Here is a 9,733-nt window from a genome sequence, read left to right on the forward strand (position 1 = left end):
TTCCCCAAAACTGGTTATAGATGTTTGTCAACTTCAGAACGATTCTCTCATTAATGGCCTTCATTCAATAAGATATACCTGTTGAGAGCTGGATCCGTCGATATCACCGTCGGGCATCCTCAATTTAAAGTGCCATGTGTTCATTACCCTGCTCTGATGCATGCCATGTGTGCACATTGCTGTCGTTCAATCATCACTGCAGAAACTTGACTTTCCTACGCATATATCATATTCCCCAAATCAAGAATCCATGCAGCCTTACTCTGTTCAACATCAAAATCTAGTATATGAACGTTCTGCTCATCCTTGAAGGCTTCACAAATTTCACCATTGTTTGAAGTAGGCACTAAACTCAGACCCTCGCTAGCAAGTGGCACTCGTCCTTGTACAATGGTTACAACAGACTAGACAAGTGTAGACATATTCAAAACCATGGTCTCTGAGACACCACTTTTGTTATCACCTCCACCTACAATATACCAATTTTCACCAATTGAGACACCTGCATGCCCAGCTCGAGGGGTGGGCAAAGTGCCTTGGATTTTTTGGCCGTGACCATTCCATACTCTGCAAGTCAAGGACATGAAGACAATTGAAACATGTGGAATGAGAACCGCCACCAAAAATCAAAAGACACCGATTTGCGTGTACTATAGCAGTGTGATCAGACCGTGGTGTTGGAGGCGTACCCACAACTTCTACAGCATCCCGAGTCATCATTTCCAAGTCGAGAATATTCAGATCATTCAGAAGACTCCTCCTTGAATCTTCACCGCCAAACATAATTAAACTGGACCCTACGAGAGTGACAGATTGACCACCGCGTGCAATCGGAGGTTTTCCATATGACTTTAGTACACACCATGTACAGGATTCTGTGTCAAAAGATCGAACTGTTACAACGTCAGAAGGATCCTTTGTATGTCCAGCAACAGCTAGAATCTTGTTGCCCCATTGAATCAGGCAATGGCCAGCACAAGGAGATAAAAGTTCTTGAGAAGAGTCAGATGCCATCTTTGTATTCAGTTTGGACCATGTCAAAGATTTCAAATCGAACACCTGCATATCATTTAGGTAGCGCCCATTGTGATTTTCACCAAAGACATACATTTTCTCTTGCACTACTGCTGCTGCATGCTCATAGCGGGCTTTCGGTTGCCGACCAGTTACTGACAGTGAAACCCACTGGTCATAAACCGCAACTGATCCCAGGCCTTCCAATATAACATCCTTATCTTGTGTCTCTACAAAACTTCCGTTGTCAATGGCAGTATCTTTAGGAACAGAAACAGAATTGTCGTGATGGGAAGCTGATTCCTTGGATGATTTTTCCACTTCTACCATTTGCTAGGGTACTAAGAACCTTATAAGCTGACAACTGTTGATGAAAACCAAATGGATTTTGATAAACATGACAGCTGGGTAAGGTCTACTATGGATTAGGACAAATCCCCGATTTCGCAGTGTAGCTAGTGCAAAATATGAATTATGCGCTACAAAATCACTTAAAACATGCTGCGCTGCGAAACTGATAGACAGGATTTATATGCCTTTGACAAACAATTGAACTGATGTGAAAAATTTAAAATTTTTTCTTGAGTGATAACAGTGTTCAACATCAACTCATGTATTCGCACCACATGAATTGTACTGTAGTACCTTGAGGGTCATCATCATTATCGGTGATTCCTCTCGCGCCTGTTAACAACTCACATCATTGGCTGGTAATCAAGCGATGTCCTTCCATGTTCGACATCAGAACATCTTTTCACATGGATCGACTTGTACTTTCGGGCGAAGATTGGACGAGTTTTGAAGACCCTGGATCTAGTTTCATCCATCCGGGCTGCAATATATTCAGGAAAATAAAAACATCAAATGTGCACCATTGCTGCATAGATAACCATCCAAATTAAGGGATGATGGCTCAACTAGAATCATCAGTCTGCACACAGATGGTTGTCTGTCCTATGTACATGAAAATGAATTTATCAAAGATGAGCATGGGAATGCCTACCTCAGCTAGATCATGAAAATATTATGAAGATAATGTATTGTATTTTATCTTATTACAGGTCACCTTCCAATACGAAAAACCTCGGATCCTCATTATAAAGCATTTCACCCGACATCAAAAGATTTACGACCTCATGCTTTAGGGGGCAACTATTATAGACATATTTGGGCATTGCAATCCTAATCACGTATGTCCATAAACTAAGGGCTTCTAAGTCCCTAAAAGTGTTGTTTCATACCCTAAAGGAGAAAGGTCAGCTAATTACATCATCTCCCAAAAGTTCTCCATGAAAAACTACTCAAAACTAGTCAAAGCAAGACCATACAGACTGCCCAATGCTAAAGGTGTGATGCATCTCACCTGCCACATGAAAAAAGTGCAATGCATACTGGAAAGCCCTTATATAGGGTGTGATGAGAGAGAGAAGACAAATGGCACAAGTAGTTTGCTAGGTGGAAACCCAGAGAATCTTCTAGAAACTACTGATTTGACACTTGCCTCTTTGAGTTTGCCCAGGGATGAGTAAGACATCTAAAATCTCCATGTGGAACCAGGAACTATTAGAGAGATGACACTAATCAAAATCCCAGAAGCTGGCTCACCCCCCTACAAATATCTATAAATGGATCCCTCATCCCAGAGATCCAAAGGTTGGAATTTGGTAATTTGCAAAGAGGTGTTGTTGGTTTCTCTTTGAAGACATTGTTGGGTGATCTTGCTTTGTGTGAGGTGAAGAGGGCTTTCAAGCTAGGAGGATGGCGCTGGGTCAGACCAAGTGGTTGTAATCCTCTCTTCTACTACTTTTACTAATAAATCTATTTGAGTTTTCCTTCATATTCTTGTGTATCTCTGAATATTGTGTTGGTATATGCATTTGTATGGTCAATATATATCTGATCCTATATTGTTTACAGTGAAAGATCTCTATGCTTTGATGATATTATGCTGCTGTGAATCTACAGGTGCTCTTTCAAGCAGGACAAGTAAGGAAGCAATGGCAAGATTCTGTCAAAGGGGAAAGGAAGCAAGCAAGGAGCCAAGCGGAAGACTGAGGTTGGTACTCTCTGCTTCTTTCTCATCTCTCTCTCATAAAGGAAAAACAAGTAACTTTAATCTGTTTGTTTCTAAGATAGCTACCCGTCTTAGTGGGACTAGTAGCTCTGAATAGACACTAGTTTTCCCGATAACAAGCAGCACAGTAGCAACATCCACACAGAGAGGCCATTCTTGTCATTCTGAGAGTATTTCTTCACTTTCCTTGTGCAAGTCGAGATGCCATCTGTCTAATCACCTCTTGTACTCATTTATTGCTTAGTATAATAAAATGGCTTAGCATTTCTCGCTGCATTTCTTGTGTATCTACTTATATTCCCGGTTTACATTATTATATGCTGTTCCACTGTTATTTTATCACTTCTGGGTTATTATATCATTTTTACATATTTGGTTGGATATTTTTCTGGGGTTTGAGGAATATTCTAGGTTAGGGATATTACAGTGGTATAAAAGCATAGATATGGCTCAGCCTGTGGAGCTAGCAATCTATGACACCGGGGGAAAACCCCTATATCTGTTACAGAGGTCAGAGATACAGAGACACTAAATGTAGGTTGGAGCATACCTACGGAGAGGGAGACTGTGTTCCTGTGGTAGACATAGAACAAGAGGAACCTGTGGTAGAAACAGAACAGAGAGAGCTAGTAGTGGATGCAAAGCAGATGGCAGATGAGGATGGGAAGAAATTTGCAGACATGCTCCTCAAATCTGTGCAGGATTTGTCGAGGCAGATTGAGGTGATGGGGCAGAGATTCACAGCAGTAGAGGCTATACAGCGTGAGAGCCCACGAGTTTTCTAGATTGGTGAGGGATCACGTGCATCCCATCACTTGCCAGAGCAGCGTGATACTACACAGCAGGTGGACTCACATGTCCCTACACGCTCTACCATGCCCACTTTCTTAGGAGTAGACACGGGGGTCGAAGCCCAGCAGGAGGCAGAGCCTAAACATATGGGCGACTATTTTGCAGAGTACCAGGCCTATGGGCAGGAGTTCAGGGAAGCCCTCTCATTCAGAGATTTTGTTTAGCTCCAACAGGATAGTAGACCCCGCGACCATCATAGAGGGTACCGGCATTACCATGATGGTGACAACCACCATGCAGTGAGTAGATTCCACTTGCCTACGTTTGATGGCTCATCAAACAGTTTGGCAAAGTCTTGGGTGGAGAAGCTAGACATTTATTTCTAGCTTAACCAAATGTCGGAGGCAAAGGCCATCAAGGTGGCAACGTTGCATTTGGATGGCGAGGCCCAGGATTGGTGGTTTCATGGGATGGTTACACTGGGGCACTCCACAGTGACGGCATCCGAGTCTACCAGGATATTGATGGAGCGATTTGATCGGAGGGATCCAGAGCAGCATTTTGTTGAGCTGACAAGGCTCAAACAAACAGGGAGCCCAGAGACCTACATTGCAGATTTCTTGAGGGTCTCTGTGATGGTGCCAGACCTATCCATGGCATGGAGGGTCTATATGTATGCTGAGGGGTTAGCAGAGCCACTTCAGGGTCTAGTCCGATCCACTAGACCAGCTACACTCCAGGACGCTATCAGCAAGACCCGAGACTTACAGGATGTCTTACCTAGGACTCGAACACCTTATCCCCAGAGACAGACTTTCCAGTCTAAGGGGAAGGATGTGAGGATTCCACCTCCAAAGGGGAATCTAGGACAAGTACAGCTTGATGATGATGCCAGGAGGGAGCTAAAGAAGAAGCGGTTGTGCTTCACTTATCAGGAGCCATGGGCACCAGGACATAGATGTGCTACTGGTAAAGAACATTTTATTGAGGTCTTCTACGAGAGTAGTGGAGAAGAGGATGACGAGGAGGATGTGGAGGCAAGAGATAGCCATGCCATACAGGGGCCTTTTCCACCTCCACCACCACCAGCAGGTGGTGCATCTTTTGCACCCACCAGAGGGGCCCTTGCAGCATTGCGAGGAGTACCCAAGTATCTGACGCTACACGTACAAGGGACAGTACGTGGCCAATGCGTATCAGTTTTGGTTGACAGTGGGGCAACCCACAACTTCATCGATGCACAAATGGTTGAGCGGAGAGGCATTCATACAGAGAGCTTCGATGGATTTTCAGTATTGGTCCCAAGAGATCAGACCATGACATGTGCTCGTTATGTTCCAGAGCTTTAAGTGACAATGGGCACCTACACATTGACTGACCACTTTTTCGTGGTCGATATTCTGGACACCAACATGATACTGGGTTTTCAGTGGCTTATTACTCTAGGGAAGGTCATAGCGGATTGGGAGACCCTAGAGATGGAGTGGGATGATGAGAAGACAGGGAGGCACACGAAGATACGGGGACAACACACATATCCGCCTTAGACTGTTTCGGCTCATCAGATGGAGGCAGTCTTCTGGAAGGGAGACAAAGAGTGGGCAGTGGAGCTGCAAGCATTAGAGGCAGGGACTACAAGGCAGATGATACCTCCAGAGATCCAGTCCATCCTTGATTGGTATGCCATAGTGTTTGGATAGATTCCACTAGGAAAGCCACCGGATCGGGGGTTTGAGCACACTATCGAGCTTGAGCACGGCATCCAAGCAGTGATCAGCACCCCCTATAGGCACCCCAAGGCCTATCAGGATGAGATTGAGTGGACTATCTAGGAGATGCTAGCCATCATGAATGCATTGGCTAAGTACCGGCAGTATCTTGTGGGTAGCAGGTTCAGGGTGAGGGCTGATCATAATAGACTCAAGTTCTTTTTGGAGCAGAAGCAGCGAGAGGAGAGGCAGCAGAAGTGGATCAGTAAGATCCAATCATATGACTTTGACATTGAGTAAGAACAACGTGGTAGCAGATGCCTTTTCACGTAGACTAGCCACGTTGTCTCTTATGAGATTGGATACAGATTGGAGGGCTTGACTCTTAGTAGAGTACTCCAAGGATAGATTTGCATGTGAGGTTCTAGATGGGCAGGTGGCAGATGACAGGTATAGGGTGGTCGATGAGATCATCTACTACAGGGACCGGATCTTCTTCACTGAGGGGTCTTGGCTCAAGAAGAAGATACTCCAAGCATCACATGATTCCCCATTGGTAGGACATCAGGGTTTTACCAAAACCTACAGGGCCATTAGGGAGACGTTCTCATGGAAGGGCCTCAAGGAGGACGTACTCCAACACATTCGGGAGTGCGATGTTTGCCAGAGGAACAAGGGTGAGATGAGCCACCCTGCAGGATTATTGCAGTCTCTTCCCATTCCGGAGGGGAAATGGGAGAGTATTTCGATGGATTTCATCACAGGGTTGCCCATGGTGCAGGGCAAGGATTGTATCTTTTTCGTCATTGATCGATTGACAAAGTACGCACATTTCTTTGCCATATCTGCACACTATATAGTAGCACAGGTGGCCGAGCTATTCTTCAGGGAGATCTTCAGGCTACATGGTCTTCTTAAGACCATCGTCAGTGACAGGGACAACTGTTTCATTGGCAGGTTATGGCAGGAGCTTTTCTGATTGGTGGAGACGAAGTTGACACCAAGTACCAGCTGTCACCCACAGAAGGATGGATAGATGGAGATAGTTAACAAGTGGCTGGAGGGCTACTTGCATAACTATGTCAGTGGGCAACAGCAAGCATGGCTGAAGTGGCTGCATCTAGGGGAGTACTGTTACAATACTTCGCATCACATGTCCATTGGTATGTCACCATTCTATGCCTTATATGGGTATCATCCTTTATCTTTTGTCGATGTGATGTTTGGTGATAGTAGGGCTCCTAGAGCCAAGATTTGGATCCAAGAGAGTGAGGATATCCTCCGAGCTCTCAAGGATAACATGGCTACAACTCAGAACCAGCAGAAGTTGTATGCTGACAGGAGTCGAGTGGAGAGGCAGTTTGAGGTAGCAGACATGGTCTACCTATGATTACAATCATACCGATAGTCATTGCTGAAGCAGAAGGGGGCTGCAAAGCTCAAGCCCCGCTTTTATGGGCCATACAGGGTGATACACAGGATTGGACAGGTTGCATATGAGTTGGAGATGCCCCAAGGTAGCAAGATTCATAACATTTTTCATGTATCATGCCTGAAGAAGGCATTGGGGTAGCAGGTGACCGTGACGGATGAGCTACCACCCATGGATGATAAGGGGCATTTGGTATTGCAGCCAGAGGCTATCATTGACTCTAGGGAGAGACGGTTGCAGAGCAGGACAGTCCAAGAATTCTTGGTGAGGTGGAAGAATTTGCCGGATGAGGATGCCACTTGGGAGAGTGAGGAGATCTTATAGCATCCATCACTTCAGTTGCTTGAGGAAAAGCAACATTTTGCTGAGGGAGACTGTAATATTCCTAATTAGCTATGGCTAATTGGAATATTCGATTTTGTTTGATTTTTTCCTTCTATAGTTGTTTATAAATAAAAAAAATTGAGGACGAGGGACATAACTCACTTTAAGAATAAAAAGTCACTTCCTAGTAGCACAATGTTGTGACTTAAGGTGGAGACAAGGGGGCCAAAGGGAGATGTAGAAATGGGGCCCACGCAGACACATGGAGGGACTGTGTAGGAGGGAAGAACACATGGCAAGAGGAGAATCACGCAGGAGGAGGTGAGCCTAGGGATTGTGAGAGACATAGGCTATAAAATAGAGAAGAGCCCCCTCATTTTGGATCATTCTGGTTATGAGCATTTGTGATAGTCATTTTGACCTAGAGCACGCTGGCTATTTAGCTAGTTTGTGGCACTATTTAGTGCATTGAGTGTCTCCGTTCGGAGATCTCACCCTTAGCCCCGGGGGACTTCGAGTGCCTGCTCGAGCAAGGTATTTCCTTTAGCATTCCAGCAGTAGTTTCATCAACATTTCAGCAGCAGTTTCATCAGCATTTCAACAGCAGTTTCATCAGCGTCTTTGAGGAACTGTGAAAAACCCCAAGGGGGTGATTTTCGGGGGTCGGCCATTTCAGAAAAGCTTTCTGGGTTTTTCTGGGTTTTTTTTAGTAGAGTCTGATTCTAGAGTTTCAGCCTTTTCTGAGGAGGGGAGCAGCCCCAAATCCTCATTCGATTTCCAGCAGCAGTAGTAGCACGACAGTTTTCCCAGCAGTTGGAACGCAGATCAGTGTGAGGCCATTCCAGGAAAGCTTTCTGGGTTATTCTAGGTTTCTTGAGAAGAGCCCGAATCTAAAGTTTCAGCTTTTTCCGAGGAGGGGAGTAGCCCAAAATCATCATTTTTTTTCTAGTAGCAGCAGTAGCACAATAGCAACATCCATGCAGAGAGACCATTCTTGTCATTCTAAGAGTATTTCTTCACTTTCCTTGTGCAAGTTGAGGTGCCATCTGTCTAATCACCTCTTGTACTCATTTATTGCTCAGTATAATAAAATAGCTTAGCATTTCTCGCTACATTTCTTGTGTATCTGCTTATATTCCCGGTTTACATTATTATATGTTGTTGCACTGTTATTTTATCACTTCTAGGTTGTTATATCATTTGCACATATTTGGTTGGAGTTTTTGTTGGGGTTTGAGGAATATTCTGGGTTAGGGATATTACATAGAGAAAGTGACTCACTAGTGCTAGTTGTCTCAGTTGATAAACCTATAAGTGCTCGCCTTGGGGTTATTAAACTACTTAGAGTTTGATGAATGGGTAGATAAACCACTAGGGTGCATGTTGGAAGTTTGATAAACCATTTATCAGGTGGAGACATTGTGGTTCTTACTATTGGAGGCAGTTGATAAACCACCAAGACAATGTGATTTGGATCCTTGTAGTGACTTCCTTGAAAATCAAGTTGATAAACTACCTTTAGAGTGAGATAATACTCCTGGACTGAGTATAACTTCACTATGCCTAGGGTGAATCCTTTTGATATCTATTTTAGAGAGGAAGAAGAGGCATTGTGGTGCTTACTACAGGAATTAATTGATAAACCACTTGGTTAGTGCACTTCCTCTTTGGTCTGGTTGACTTATTATTGGTGTGAAATTTAGTTGAGAACTTAACTCATTAGACTTTGAATCTAGCTTAGGGATGGTCAGCTACAAGAAAGATAGCCTTGTAGCTAGTTTTTGGTTGGGTGGAGATTTTAAGTCCCTCCTTAAGTTCCTAGTCATTCAAGTTATATAGATAAGTGTATTTATTTTTATATTTGTTGCACCATGAACGATGAATAATGTTCGATATGTGTTATGATAGTGTTTGCATCAATATTGTTAATGGAAGAATGTGATATTTCTGATTATTGATGATGAATGTTTTACACATGTGTTCTCATGGTTATGAGGGACTAGTTTGTCCCTTTTTTTTTATGTTCTCATGAGCTATAGAGTTATTTCCATGGTTATGTATGAATGATTTCTTGAGGTGCTCAGCCAATCTACTACAGTGTGTGACTTTCTATGGTCTATATGATGTGAATTTCATAGATCTATGTTTGTTGAAGATTGTTGATTATCTTTCTTGGCAAAGGAATATGGTTGGTGATGTGCAATGCATGATGAATCAGTTAGAACTTATAGTATTATATTTAGGTCAATGAAATCAATTCTATAATTAGAACTTTGCTTGTTCCAATATCTGATATTAGGCAGATTGATGGATTCATCGAATTTGTTATGGCTAAGTATAATGCTTAAATTTTTAGTGCTTCGACATGGGTTTTCATCCTTGTAAATT

The 9,733-nt window shown here is 43.5% G+C and overlaps 1 pseudogene; it reads right to left on the reverse strand.

The window, feature by feature from the left end:
* Positions 1-215: 215 nt before the first annotated feature.
* On the reverse strand, positions 216-1,344 carry LOC149168188 (acyl-CoA-binding domain-containing protein 6 pseudogene; annotated as a pseudogene).
* Positions 1,345-9,733: the final 8,389 nt, after the last annotated feature.

This window comes from Pinus tabuliformis, chromosome 4_2 (assembly GCF_031772625.1).
Source record: "Pinus tabuliformis cultivar Carrire ecotype Pingquan chromosome 4_2, CPIR1, whole genome shotgun sequence".
In the NCBI taxonomy this organism is placed as follows: Eukaryota; Viridiplantae; Streptophyta; class Pinopsida; order Pinales; family Pinaceae; genus Pinus; species Pinus tabuliformis.